This window comes from Nipponia nippon, unplaced genomic scaffold (genome assembly GCF_047370975.1).
Source record: "Nipponia nippon isolate SJK-2023a ecotype South Korea unplaced genomic scaffold, ASM4737097v1 scaffold_5, whole genome shotgun sequence".
NCBI classification, from domain to species: Eukaryota; Metazoa; Chordata; class Aves; order Pelecaniformes; family Threskiornithidae; genus Nipponia; species Nipponia nippon.
The window spans coordinates 77,212,445-77,227,743 of NW_028262369.1; the positions used below are offsets into that span (position 1 = coordinate 77,212,445).

Consider the following 15,299-nt stretch of genomic DNA (forward strand, 5'->3'; position numbering starts at 1 on the left):
TGTTTTTACTGCTTACATATAACATCTTAGCAGTCTTTCAATGGAAATGAAGAAGATGCATACCTATGTACATACTGCATACATTCCACTCCATGCTGCATTTCAGAATATCTCACTGAAGCTATTTAATTAACATCAGCCAAAAAAGAAAAATGTAACATTAAGGTGATTCAAGATCTATTTGTATAATCTTTCTTCTCATTAAGAATAATGGCCCCTTTTCCACTGAAAGGAAAGCTAAAGCAACAGTTGACTCCTGTCCACCCTGAATTTGCATGCAACGTCTCATTGTCTCCAACTGTACAAAGATGAACACCCAGAGTAGTCAACCATTTCCAGTTGTTTGTCTTCCAGATCACGGAGCATGTAAAAAAAATCTCTGACTGCAGCTGGCACCACTACTCCTTGGCCTGTCCACAGGGCAGGGAGAATCTAGGTACTAGAGGTTGCTCGCATATCTCACTTCTACCAAGCTTTCTGGTTTGAAAGAGAGTACTTTGGAAATAACAGTAGCCCCTCAGGCTTTGTTCTTTCACTTTAAAATACTTTCTGCTGTTCTGTTTCTACTAAGAAGTCAGCAGCCAACTATCGAGAAAAGAAAATTAGTCAAAGACCTTTGCAGGAACCCCACACTGACTCGGTAAAAGACACAGTCAAAGAGACTGTTTCTGGAGCCCTTTGTGTCTTAGCTCTCATGAGCTGTTACATTGGATTACATTACTTACAGAAGAAAAGATAGCAACATCAAACTCATACACATCAAACGGGACAGTCTCTTCTCTGTACAAAGTGCTATCAAGACTGTCAAACTCAAAATTAAAATTAAACAGATTCCAGCTATGCTTCTTTCCTTGTCCTGATACCCCATTCCATGGTATTTTCCAGTAGACTGTTAGTGTTAAGAGTTCCAGTAGTGTATTTAGGCAACTGCACAATAAGTCTACCTGTTATTTTCCCTCTCCGTATCGACTGTCCTAGAGTCTTCTGTAGAGCATATAATCATATCTAAAGATTTGACTGTCATTCTGATCCATCAGAGTATTAAAATGGACAGGCATTTGGTCTCCAAGCCCTTTTTGAGAGCAGATTTTATCAGCAGCCATTCACTGGAGTTCATAAAGAAAGCAGCAGGCAAAGAGAAACAGGCAAAAAGAATGGTGCAGCAGCTGCATGGGTCATACGTACAGCCACCGCTAAGATGACCACAAACCCAACCTCGTGGTTTTGATGTGGGGCTGCCCAAGTCAGGACCTGGGGTTTTATTCCATGTTTTAGAGCATGTCCTCTTCCTCATTTCCAGAGAGGAAATTTAAACTGAATCTGTGGATGCATGTGGGAATTTAGTCATCTTCAGACTATCTCTAGGAATAAAAGTAGCAATGAATTTATCTAAAAATCAACTAACTCCTCACCCGCCCCTGCAATTCCCCCTGAAGCATTCACTGAATAATTTGCCAATTAAAAACTAGACAGTCCACACATTTGCTAGTCATTCATTTACAAAAAGACACAGGGCACCCATTTTAATGCTGCAGTTACATTTTAATCAAATATTCATCCTTAGAGGTCTTTGAAGGGAGGAGATATGCTCTCTTTGATGAGCCAATTCTTAAAATAACTTCTTTGCTTTAACAGTTAACAGGTAAAACAAGAACGCAGGAGGCAAATTATGGATTAAATAGTACGTTCAACAAATAGGACTCAGCGACATCAAGCAAGAGTCAGAAAGCACAAGCTGAGGGGGATGGGACAGTAATCAGGACATGCATTAACTTTTAAAGTTTGCCATTGTCCAATTGTTTTTGGATAGCGTGCATGACAGTGCAGGTCATCCACTGGAGCAGGCACCTTCAGACTAGAGGCTGCAAAAGCTCAATGCCTCCTTGCAGCAGAAGTTCCATGAGGAAATGTGACTTGATCTAATTTTGGAATCTGGAAAAAAGACAAACATCAGGAAGGAAGTTTAAAAATATTTGGAAAATAAGTCCTTTCAAAGAAAAAGGAAACTCAAACCAGATAAATTCAAATAGCAATAAGTCAGCATCAAACTGCAGTGACAAGTCTTTGGAAACATAAGGATTGCTCGTCCCTCTCTGGAACACTTTAGACAAGGAGCAGGAAGTCACCACTGTCTTTGGATGGGTTTAGCCCAGCGGTTTCCAGTTGGCCCAGTATGTACTAGTACTGCAGCCCTCCATTTGTGTCCAACACACATTAAACTCTGCTGAGTTAGGTCTACACAGAGCTCCATACACTCTCTCTTCAGTTTCAGACACTCCTATCTATAGAACAACCTTTGAAACAGAGGTCTGGAATAGTCCAGACCCCACAGATGGTCAAAGCTAATGGACAGGAGATCTACTAAGAACAAGAATCATAACAGAGGAAACTACTTTCAGCTTTCTGGGATAAAGACACGAAGCCCTAATTCCACGTGAATTTTTCAGTACCATGCATATACTGCCAGCTAGCACAATCCCCTCTGGGTTTCTGCAGGACTCGGTCAGCTCCCCTGGCTCCCCTGGTAAATAGAGTCTCTAAGGGACTAGTTTGCTGAATCAATTAATCATTTAACTTGTTCAGGTTTTAAAAATTCTTGGGTCACAGAGAAATGAAATTAAGACTTCAGGAGCCAACTCCCAGTTGTAGGAGAGCAAATCCTCATGCACTAAGATGGTCTGATTTACATTACAGTGACTCTCAGATGGGTGAAAGCATGTTTGCCTCACAATGACCCCAGAGGGCAAAGGTTTCCTCCCATTCTCATTTTCTTCTCCTCTCCTCTTCCTCCCTCCCCTCTTCTTCTCTGACAGCTCTGTAAACAGTACATAATTTATTCTGAGCCAGTGGAAAGGGAGAGAATGGGCAGTAAGCAGGGCAAAGGGGGTTACCACCTCCTCCTTCCCTCATCTCTCCTCTTCCTGCACAGCAGCAAGCCAAACTATAACAGTAAAGTCAGAGGAAGGAAAAGGAACGACATAAAGCATTTGAAAAACACCCATTCTGAAAATGCTGGTTTTCAAGGAAAGGTGATGAAATGTTAGAATTGACAAACATAACTGAATGGAAAAGAAATCCAGCTAGTCTTTCTGAAATGAAAGAACATTGGCTCTAGGCTCTTTTCCCTCTATATGTATGAGATGGGCACAAGGGTCAACAAGATTTCACATATAAGGAGGGGGAAAAAAATCCATATACCAACCTTCTTCATTCCGACATTCCTAACCTTTAAGTACTTCTCCTATGAATATATTCTATAAATTTCAGACATTTTTAGTATACCAAAAGACAGTCTATCCTAAGCCTCCTCTTTTGCTCTAATATGCCCCAACACTCTCTGCTGTGATCAATTTTGAATTCATAAACTAAACAAGGCCCAGCTGGGTAAATAATGAGCACAGACAGCACTGTAGGAAGTGGTTATTTATCCTAAATCAACCCTCAAACAACCTCATACCCTCTTTCTTGGAACCAATGTAGCGCTGGAATTTCACATTTCAGCAATACAAGCTATGTCTTCACCACAAGGGCTAATTATAGAGAGCTCAGCTGCTGCTGCTGCTCTTTTTACAGCAGTTTACCATTGTTCTCATACAGTCTAGCATTGTTAACTCACCTATGTTTTCAGCTGAGTAAAGTATCCCACACTTCCCGACCCGAGCTGCTACGCAGTATTGCTGTATGGTCTTTCAGGGAATGTAGTAGTGAAGCCCATTTGTCGTCATATTTCTGCATTGCCAAAGTTCTGTGCAACCATGGTGCAGTCAGTCTGTTAATTTTCCCTCTGACATGTGCATGTCAGTACTAAATCCCTGCATCTGTAAAACACTTCGGGATCCCTGACAAAGAAGGACTCTATGTGAAGGTCAGATTAATAACTTTCTTCTTGAGCAAAAACATTTCAGGAGAATTTAAACAGACATGCAAGTCTAGCATTCTGGAAATTCTCACAGCTGCTATTTGCTACCTAAACTCTGTGCTGCTTAGAGTCATGTGTGTTCACATGATCTGCTAAGCTGGGAGCTGGGGGCTGTCTCTTGCTCTTGAACTTTTTCCTCCTGCACTTTAAGATCTGCCCAGCAATGCTTTTATTGTATACTGCTGAGTACATGAGCATGCATGTAAAGGGCACGGGATGGCAGTTGCTTCTAAATGGTTTATAACTAGTCTCTCCTTTATTACCATTTTTTGGGGTATTGAAATAAATTCATTAAAATTTCAGAACTTTTCTTAAAAAACAATCAAACCAAAAACTAAAATAAATACAACTTAGACCGCACTTTGTCTTACATGGCAAACACAGAGTAAAGGAACCACATGTTCAATTTTCATTTTCTCTAGATATGAAAATATTTATGCTAATTATCTTTAGAGAGTATTGATATCAATTTTGCTTTCCCAGGACTCAATACACAGAGCATACCTCATATAGGCTACAATGTTTTCAAGATTTATTTAAAGGCTAGGACAGAATGGAATACTAATAACATAGTTGCAGGCTTCCTGTGAGTAACAAACAAAGCATTAACTCTCTGGAAAGACATGAAGCTTATAAACTGAAACTCTGTCAAACACTATAGTGATGAGCATTTAGAAATATAAGCAATCATTATAAGAATAATATAACCCATCAAAATCTATAGGTCAGTCGGCTTTCTATTTCCATGTTGTAACAGGAACTGTGGCATCAGCATAGAGCATTACAGGGGGATTAATGACTAGCTGGAATTAATGGCCTTGGGCTATGCCTGAGGCAATCAGCTCCTCCCACCTACTCACTAATCCCAGGAGACACTCTAGTCTCCTTTGGAGCATTAACATCCAGCTTTTTTATAAAATCCTTTATGCACAGGATTTTTGTGCTTAGATTATTTGGAGGACTTTATATACACATATGAGCAAAAGCACAGTGAATTAGGGAGAGCATATTAGGGTGAAAAGCAGCATCAGCAGCTTCAAGACTATGTTCAATGGGAATAAATGTTCTCGGATACCAAAGAACGGAAGTGGGCTTGTATTTTGGATCACTTGCCCTCTGTATATTTGAAGTGAGAGCTATATTGCATTAACAGCTTTCTGTTACTCTTCCAGCGCTTCAGCTCTTTCAGAAAGTGCTTGACCCTCACTCAACTTTCTTGTTTTGCAACACCACACACCACTACCACTACTATCACCACTGCTGTATAAATGCCACAGATCTTTTGGATAGGTGCTAGGCACTTTCAAAATTGGCTATAATGCATGTACAACAAAGATAATAACCATTTTAGTCATCATTGCCATGAAGGTATTAGCACACTACAGATCTTAATTTGGAAAAAAAAAAAAAAAAAGTGATACATCATATGTTACTTTAATCCCTGGCACAGTCTCTCCTCAGTTATGCTTTTTTACTCCTCATCCAAAAAACTCCCTTTGCACGGATTCACTGCCTGCCTCTTGGCATAGACAGCAAATACATTACAGACTTTCAGCAGTTGCACTGGTATAAAGTATTGACTGTTCTTCTCAGGTGAGTTCACCAAAACTGCAAAAGACCCTTCAAATCTGGACCCTGGATATTCTCTTCCCCAGAAAAGCATTGCTCTGAAGAATAATCCATTTGACTGAGATGCAATCTGGAATGTTGCCATTCACCACAGCAGTAATTTTTGACATGACTAGCAACAGATGAAATCGAGAGGTCTCTCTGACTGCTGAGCACTATCTACCAACTCAGCAAGCTGAGCTCCACCCTTACATTCAAATACTCTGTACTAACATATAGCCTACCCATAGAGTAAAGAACTCAGCCATCAGAAACACCGTTATCACATGGTATAAAAAATAGGCTGTCTCATGTGTGTTTAAGCCTCCAGCTTGCTTGCTCAGTTATCAACCACTCTTGGTCAAATTCTCCGTCAAATGCACGCAAGGGCTTTCCCACTGAAGCCTATGTGGTCTGTGCATACATAGCTAGATTAAAGAGAACAAAATTCTGATTCCTATAGCCAAATGTTGAAAATTTTCATGCTTACATTTAGGATGTTTAAGCTCCTGAAAAATCTAACCTGTGCTTGTGTGTTCTTTCAAAGACACGGATCCCGTACCAGAACATGGTACTGGCTGTAACAGTTAATTGTGTATGTAGCAATACAGCAAAAGTAGTAACAGACATAAAACAAACATATTTGCCACTCTGTTGTTTCAGAATTGTCCACAGATTAATATTAAAGGCATAGATCTGTACTAAAGTACCTCCCCACTGTAAAATGGAGCTGGCAATTTTATCACTGCTTATCGTGGCCTGGGGAAATTATGCATTTGTGTGCAATTATCAGTTTTCCGTAGCCTTTCACTGTCTGCAGATTTTTTGTTGCAGTGATGGTGATGTTACTGGGATGGTTAACTTCCTTCCCCTCAAAAACAGATAAAAGCTGAAATGACAGAGTTTCTGGCAAGAGAATTTCTGGCAGAGGAAGCAAAGTAGGAAATGCAGCTCCTGATATAAAACAGCCCACTCTGTCTCGTCTAAGAGAAGGCTTGCTGCCTGGCTATTTCTCAAATTTCTTTGCTGGATGAAAAATTGCCAGGGTTTAAAACATCTGAAGCTTTCTTGTTATGAGAATTATGTGCTTTACAGATCATGATAAATCCTGACTAAAATATGAAAGTGTCAGTGTTTCAAACAGTTTCTTTCCTTCCATGAGGTTACATTTACAGTGCAACGAGTGGACTTGGATTACAGGGTCCCTTTTCACTCAGACTGAAAATATATGTATATATTGTATAAGCAGTGTTCAAGCACCGAACAAAAATGATGAGACCTCCCTGAGGGAATTACTCAGTCCCTCAAGAATTTTCCTTGCATTATTCCTCACACCTTTCTTTCTGCCACCTTCCTTCCTCTCACCACTCATCTGTCCAAGGAAAATAATGCCCAGTTATTCAATGGCCTTGTTATCACAAGAAGTTGTTATGGTAAATTGGTAAGTTGATAAATGGGGTTTGTATGGACTTGTGGTGAAAAGTTCAACCTGAGACTCCATCCCTTCTGCTGGGAAGTTCAGCTGGAGTCACTGAGGAAATACAAAACAGCGGCAGGAACATCGGGTTTTAAAAAGAACACTGGCAGCCTAGTACTGTGGCTGGGAACAAGGAACAACCACCCACACTGCTCCCCCAGCTCAAACTGGGAAGCTAACTGGGACATGGCCCAAGTGTAGTACGAGAAGTCACATTATACTTCTCCCATGGCCTTGATCTCTGTCTCCAATGCTAAAGGTGAATTCTACATTTTATCGCTCACTCTTCCTTTCAGTGATTGCTCCCTCCATCTTTTAGTTATCTGTTTAGATTTTTCAGTACATAAAAATCCTGGCATTGTCATTATGGGCTCTGAGCCATCTGAGCAATCTTCTTAAAATACACTAACACATCATCCATATGGTTATCCAATATGTAACTGTTTACTTTCCAGGACAATAACAGAGAGGTAACAAAAACAGTTAAAAGCTTCACAAAACTTCACAAGACATGTCACCCTAATTAGGAGCCTATGATTTTCACTGAATAGCAGAGTTATAGACATCAGTCTGCATGATCCCCTTTTTGAACATATTTTCATTATAAGTCTCCCTTAAACAAGACTGAAAGATCATACGAATGGTTGTCCTTAAGAGCTATCTGTTTGAGATCATTGTTATGTGTGCCCCAGCAGAGTCTGATACCATGCAGTTCACTGTGTTCTGGAAGAAATCCACTTCAGAGACAGCATTTAGCAAGGCTGAGAAGACTATCCGAAAGCTAGAAGGAGAGATACCAAGGAAATTCCTTTCCAGGTGTGATCTTCTTCCATAATAGCTTATAATTGTTAAATGGTTTTCAACACAGGTTCCAAGATGTGGTTAGAGGACCCAATTGAGGTATAAAATAGTTTGTTTTTCTTGTAAGCTGTAATTGGTACTATTTCTTTTATAGTCAACTTACGTGTAACATTCTCTTGCCCCTTCCAGAGATTCACTGTTTCCCTAGAAGAAAATGATACTTGGATGAGAGTTCACTTTGTTGAGACAGTTATCACGTGTATTCTCTTCACAGTGTGTGCAATGCTGTCTGAGGGCAAAGTTGTTTATCACAATTTTGTAAGTGTACTTCAGGTGGTAACTGATGCTGTGAATGTACGTGAGTTGATCTGTGGCTACTTTATATACTGCAGCTTGCAAGTTAACATTTTATGCCAGAAGCCGGTTGCACTATGGAGTATTCCAGACACAATTCAGTGGATGGATTAGCGATTATTGAACTTGTGGAAGAAATCAATGAGCTCTTAGGCCTGCATGCATAAAGCAAGACGGGAGTTTTTCTCGCATACTTCAAAGATCTACAGTTCTTAGGTCTCGTGGGACAGTTGCAAAATGGTGTCTCCTTTTATCAGAAGTGACTAGAGCCCAGAAAGGACAAGTAGGAGCAGGAAGAAGGAAAGCCATGTCACTCCTTGTCCCGGCCAGCAGAACTGGTAAGCTTCAGGATGGGAACACAACATATTCATTGCAGCAGTACACTTTCTCCTTTGGTATCACAGAACTTGAAGGGCCTCTCCTTGGGAAATACAGTTGCAACCAACACAGAGATAGCAGAGGTCAGACTTTCAAGTTCAAGTGGAAGTTGTACTGTTTTGTAGAGAGAAAACTAGAAGAAACGCTATTTAATCAAAACAGTTTGAACCCCTATGAACTCAGGTATTTTTCTCAGGACATCCTTTTCTTTGTGTGAGATAGCACCATATGGCTCATGCTGCTTTACGGTTTCAGGCCCTGCCTTGGTAACTCTGGTTAATAGGAGCTTTTCCATTAAACTCAATGGGAGCAAGTATATTTTTTTATGTTGTTTTCCTGAATATCATAGGTATAAGCAAATTCAATATACTGAAATTGGCATCAGTGAGCCCCCTGCAGCTCTGAAAGTGCAGGGATTAGTGTCCATTAGCACACTTTTCTCTAAAGTACAAGAAACTATAATTAGCATAAATTTATTGACTAAAACTGAAGGTGGAAATGAAGACCAGGTTGGAGTCTAGTGAAAGAGCTTACAGGTAACAGTGAAACACTCAGCATAATAAACAGATAAACTCAGAATTTCACTCTAGAGGAAGAGGATGTGCTTTGTTTTGATGAATGGAAACTGCATCCAAGACCAAATTCAGCCTACAGAAGGCACTCAACAGACTCTTTTCTCTTCAACTAAAAAGGAAATTTAAAAGAAGCAGTAACCTAAGTCCAGTTTTGTCACATGCAATGCAATTCATTTAGCATCAATTTAAGTGTGACTGCATTGTGAAACTTCACAGAAATACACGGAAGTGAATGTTTGTTTTAAGATCACAATATGAACACAACTGTAGACTACCTTAGCAGACATAGCATTTCTAACTGTTCAAAACAACTTTGGTAGGAATCTTCACAGACTGTGTCCAGTTACAAGAAAAGGAAAACTACTTAACCTGTTTCATTATCTTTGTAAACCAGAATAATCTCCTGCTGTTTCAATGAACACAGATCACAGGAAAAAAGCATGCCTTTATTTTACCAACAGAAGCCCAACTCCATTAAGAGGAGCCAGATTGATTATATTATTGTGTCACATGCAAAAGGAGAATATTTAACAAAACAAAAATATAGGAATCTCTGCCATGGAGTTTACAACTTAATACCACATTGGGTACGTTACAACAGAAGTAACAAGGTCAAAGAAATCACCAATCCTCTTTGCTTCCTGTTGCCGTAAAGCTTTCCTCTCTTTTTGTGTTTATTATTTTGTAAGTCAGACTGTTAAAGCTATGGGTTCCCAATGGTACCTCAGCTTCAGGGGCTGAGTACAACTGAGAGCCTGTGTGATCATGCATATTCATATTTTGTACAAAAATAAACTCTCCACTTGGTCCATGTTTCATCTGCCAGTTGGCCAGGTTGGTTATCTATTCTGCTGGGAATGGTCCTTTTTGTCATAAAGCCTTACCTTCCCCTTTCGCCATTCCCATCTATCATTCTTGTAGTGAAGTTGCAACTACTAATAGATAAATCTTAACTTTTGTTTTGGCTAAGACCTACACAGAATATCTATGTCTCAAGACCTGAAACTGGCCCACATTCTGAGTATTTTAGCTCTATGAAGGGGACAATAGCCATACAACTATCCCTACATTTTTCAATTGCCACAAAAATAAACCATTTTTAGACTAAACACATGCAGGCTACTTCTGTTTCTAAGCCTCCTGTTATTATATTTGACCATAGCTACAACACTATAAAATAAATGGATGTTCTTCTGTATCTTTAGACTTACTTTATCAAGTTCCTATCACTGAAGCATCCTTCACTCCTCCTTTTTCATGTTTCATAAATTTGTTTGCTTGAAGCCCCTAACTTTCCCTAAAAGTAAGTAAATAAATAAAGCATTATTGGGTTTTTTTTAGAAGTGCTTCCAAATTTCTCTCACTTTCAGACTGCACAGCAAGACCTGTCTTGGGTTTCCCTGCTTCTTTCCCTAAAGCCATGAGAGAGAGCCTGACATTCCACATCAATAGCTTTTACTATACATTTTTTCTCTTTGAACACAGCATCACAGTGAACACATCTGAACAGTAAAATTCCACCTTTCCTTTTTATTTTCCCATGCATTATTTAAACATGCCGCTCTGAATTCTACAATTAGAGTATTCCTGGGTAGCTACAATCAACAACATCTTTATAGTCTGATACAGCAGGAAATGTGAGCTATCCAGGATAGTTTCACACATTTGTTTGCTATATAGCAGCCTCAATTTAAATATGATAATCTAATTTAGTAAGAAATGAACCGAAATCAGATTTACTGCAAAAACTTTTAAAATTTAATTTTCAGACTAGCAATCAATGCTTATTCAGTTTCCATCTTATCCCTGCCTTTCCCTTTTGCAGATGCTTAAGTGACATTAAATTAAACAATTGCACAAATTTTAAAAATTGTATGAAAATTACCATCTGCACTTAATTCAGGAATAAAAAGGTCCACAGAAATCACTCTTTATGAGCATTTTTCTTAACAGAAAGAATAAAAAAAATGTAAAAATTCTCATAGTAGAAGTAACATATATATATTTGTGGCATTCTGTCTTTCAAATCATTTTGAAACATAAGGTGACAGAAATGAAAAAGAGAGATCTCACTATCATCTCACCCAAAACCTTACTCGATTTCCGAGATATGACTGTTAGGATTAAATATTAAAACATCTTCAAAGAAAGAACTATGTTGAGACACACAGTAATAAAGCCCATTATTATTCACAGACATAAACAGTATCAAACTAGTATCTGCTTAGTATTATACTTCGCTCCATTATATTTCCCCTATATCTATGCAAAATAAAAATATAATCTTGTAAACAACAATAATTACAACAGAAGGAAACAAAAAATACAAGAAATCTTAAACTTACATTGATGTGTTACTATAGGTCCTGCACAGCAAGTAGCCCTAAGGGTACATTTTAGTTTTTTTATCCATGCTCCGTTCTTGTTGCTGATGTGACCACTTAGGCACATGGTCAAGTTGCAATCAGCTTCTCTCTTAGTGATGTATGAGAGCTGTGCTGATTTATCTAGTCCTTCTGCAGCAGATTAGCACTAATGTTTCTGCTTCTGCATCCTACCTTTCTTTAGCGGTAGACTCTGCATTATCATTGGCAATCCGAATTAAAGAGCCAGTGAATGTAGCACAATTTTTTTTTTTCTGAAACCATTGCAAAGCAGGTAGTCTCACACAAATACCACGTTTTTATCCACTGAGCCTCTTTTTTAATATCTTTGGCAAGAACAGTAGTCAGAGATACAGAAGAATGGTTCCAATAAGTCTGCTATCGTCTTTTTGTGATTTATTCTGTTAAAGGAATATTCTCCTATGCAGATGGCCCTAGGTAAGAGACAGCTGTAATACACCAACATTTCAGCCAAAAACATGGAATGTTCACTTTGTAACACAAAGGTATTATATGCATGCAGAGAAATTCTAGTTTATGCCAAAGAAGTGGACAATGTGAAATTAATTAATGCAAACAGGGCTTCTGAAAAAAAGCAAGTTAAGTACCTTATATGTTAAAGGTACTTAACATACAAACTCATTTGGTTAAAAATTATTTCAGTGCCTTACAGTGTATGTGTTCATTATGAATTCTCTCTTTTCTCCTTAGGATTGACATATTTTACACTATGGGATTGTCGAATTCAGCTATTAAAAGTATTACAAAGAATCTGACTGAACCTTGTTGTTACTCCTTTGACTTTCCAGTAAACAAGTAGTATTTTAGCAGTAAAATGCAATTGTTAATTCATGATCTTTCCAATTCATGACACCATGAGACACAGCTGTTTAAATTTTCATTAGGACTTTGAAAAATATTTAGGAAAAAATGGATGTCTTAGACCATCTAGTCTTGAAAATGTGAACATTTTGACAAGTTTGCTCACTGTCAAAATGACTCACATCACTGCTGTTCCTAGCTGCTACTCTTTCTGATCACAGAAGTATTCCTCTCTGTCTTTAAGAAACAAATGCCATACCTGAATATTAAACAAGAAATATGTGCCATAAACATCAGTAATACTTGAATAGCAGAAAAATTTCAGCTACTCATAAAGACCTATTCTCTGTTTATTATCAGCATTCATTTTAAACAAACATTACATGGAGTGTCTTACCCTAAACAGGAAACCAGGAAAGAAAGGAAGAAGGGAATAGAATTAACTTGTTACTTTATAATAAACCCTAAAATAAAGAAAAGCTATTTCTGCTCTACTGTGAAAGTCTACTGTGGCAAAAAGTGGCAAGATCCATTTCAAAATGCTTTCTTGATTTTACATATACTCATTTTTACACCTGCCACAGGAGCACAACAACCTCGGGGACAGAACGTAACAGAGACCTAAGCACGCTCATTAGCACAGAATTGTTACAAAAGGCAGTTTTAGATCTAGGTGCGGGACTGCACATGACTTCTTCAGGCTTCCCCAGCTTTCCTCCTCTTTTTGTATGTTGTTGGTAAGGAATGAAACAGGTGACTGCAGAAGGGCATCCAGAAGCCAGAGTGAGAATCTCCTAAGGAAAGCTACCTGAAAAAACAGTTTCAAAGCATCCCCCACCGCAGAGCTGCCAGCAGCTGACTAAACAGAAACATTGAGGAGCTGAGGTACCTTCAACCTCATGTGCTCCCAGCCTTCAGAGGGCTTCTTGCAAATGCTGAGTAAGCATCTTATGATTTTGAATTTGAGAAATCTCTCTGGATGATAGGTGCCTACCACTACACATTCAAAGAACTGAAGGTCTCTATTTCAAGAAAGATGGATGCAGGGTGCTGTGCTTCTGTCTGGCTTTGAATCCTCCTCAGGACTGGACTCACCCAAAGAGCAGTGATTAGGACAAGAGGAAATGTCCTCAAGCTGCACCAGGGAAGGTTTAGATTGGATATTAGGAAAAATTTCTTCACTGAAAGGGTAGTCAGGCACTGGACCAGGCTGCCCAGGGAAGTGGTTGAGTCTCCATCCCTGGAGGTATTTAAAAGAAGGGCAGACGTGGTGCTTAGGGACATGGTTTAGTGGTGGACTTGACAGTGCTAGGTTAACAGTTGGACTTCATGATCTTAAAGGTCTTTTGCAACCTAAACAATTCTATGATTCTAATTCTACCTTCAGTCGCCTTCTCTGGGCAATGAGATTCAAATTCCCAACTCTCACGCCTCAGGACAGTGTCCTAAAGAAATAGCTCTACTCTGCTAGCAGTGCTCCAACCCACACGCCTTCTGTGGAGAAACTTGCTACAATACCAAAAAAGAACTCAAGATTCACTACATCAGAAAGGGGACAGAACAGTGCCGACCTTCCCAACAGGCTTCCACCAACACAAAGGAGTGTGACGCAGATGTGGCAAACAAAAGTGAAAAGTGCTGTCAATTCTTAAGGCAGTATCAGTTGTACAGACACTTTCTCGCTAAGAACTGAAACAAAATTTGAACCCTATGGTTTCATGCGGGTCTTTGCTGTACTAGGAAAAATGTACGTTAGCCAAAATACTGAAATCTGGTGTAGAAACAGCATTGGAACTGCTATTGCAGGTACACACAGAAAATTACTCTAAAAAAATAATTCAACTCCACTTTAAACATACCTTTTTTTTTTGCCCCCAGACTCCCATTAGAAGTTTGTTTTGGAACCTCATTGCTCTGATAGTTAGAAAGAAATTTCTAATGTACACTCAAGCGGCATTAGTACCCACCTGATCCTGAGCAGCACTGTCCTTTAACAGTTTACTTCCCCCGAACGATGGTCTTATGTACTTGTAGACAGCAATCATATTCCCTATCAGCTTTCACATCAACCAACGAACCAAGACATGCTCTTTTAGTCTTATCATATAAAACAGACACTCCATCTCCCTTACCATGGTAGTCCTTCTCTGCACCTATCCCACTTTCAGTTCATCTCTTCTAAACATGGGTGAGCAGAGCCATATATACTATGTTCCACTCAAGGACTTACCACAGAATTTATTTTAATAGACCAAACAAACTGTGGTCTTAATACATGGTTGCGATAAAATTCAAACCTCCTACCACCTCATCTCCAGCAGCTAAAAACTACAACAGCTTTATCTGTGATGGAATTCTGACATATATCAACTGGAATGTGTTAATATGTATTTTCTCTGCTACACTACATGAGGCCATGAAGTTAAGAATCAACAGCAATCTGCATTGACTTATGTCAAGCAAAAATATGAATATGACATTACTGCTGGCCAACTTGCTTAACTCCCAATTATTTACTGAAACAATATGTTGGTTTGATAACATAATTTTCAGTTCTCTCAGCAAAGTTGGTGCTATATCGATTCAGCAGAGAGAAGAAAGAAGAGTCACCGTATTACTGTTAGCCACTAAAAAGCATCAGCTGTCCTTCCTAAGCCCCAGTGGTTTGCTTAAGTGTTACACACAAGCTATGCAAATGACACACTAATACTTCAAACATGCAAATGGATTATGTGTATTTCTACAGGAAATTACTCAAGGCAATTGAGAGTGTAAAGTCAAACAAATTATCATCTATAATTGAAAACATACAAGTAACTTTTAATTAAACATGACTTCTCTACTGAAAAAAACACATTAAAACCTTACTAAAAGGGAAAACGGCTAATTGGGGGGAAAAAGGAATGAACAAAACAATGTATCGTGAAGAGGGTGTTGCTCAGAAAAAAAAGATTATTTAAAAAGCAGATTTTTAAACGTAT

General features: G+C 38.9%; 1 protein-coding gene across 4 annotated transcripts in view; it reads right to left on the bottom strand.

The window, feature by feature from the left end:
- Nucleotides 1-15,299, bottom strand: part of RAPGEF4 (Rap guanine nucleotide exchange factor 4) — a 156,692-nt gene that overhangs the window by 99,340 nt on the left and 42,053 nt on the right. Inside the window, exon 1 of one of the 4 annotated variants that reach the window (XM_087732457.1) lies at nt 11,458-11,614. The exons of the other annotated variants lie outside the window; for them this stretch is intronic. The gene's annotated coding sequence lies outside the window, so the exon portion shown is untranslated. Of the gene's footprint in view, nt 1-11,457; nt 11,615-15,299 lie in introns of those variants that run through there. 4 annotated transcript variants of the gene reach the window in all.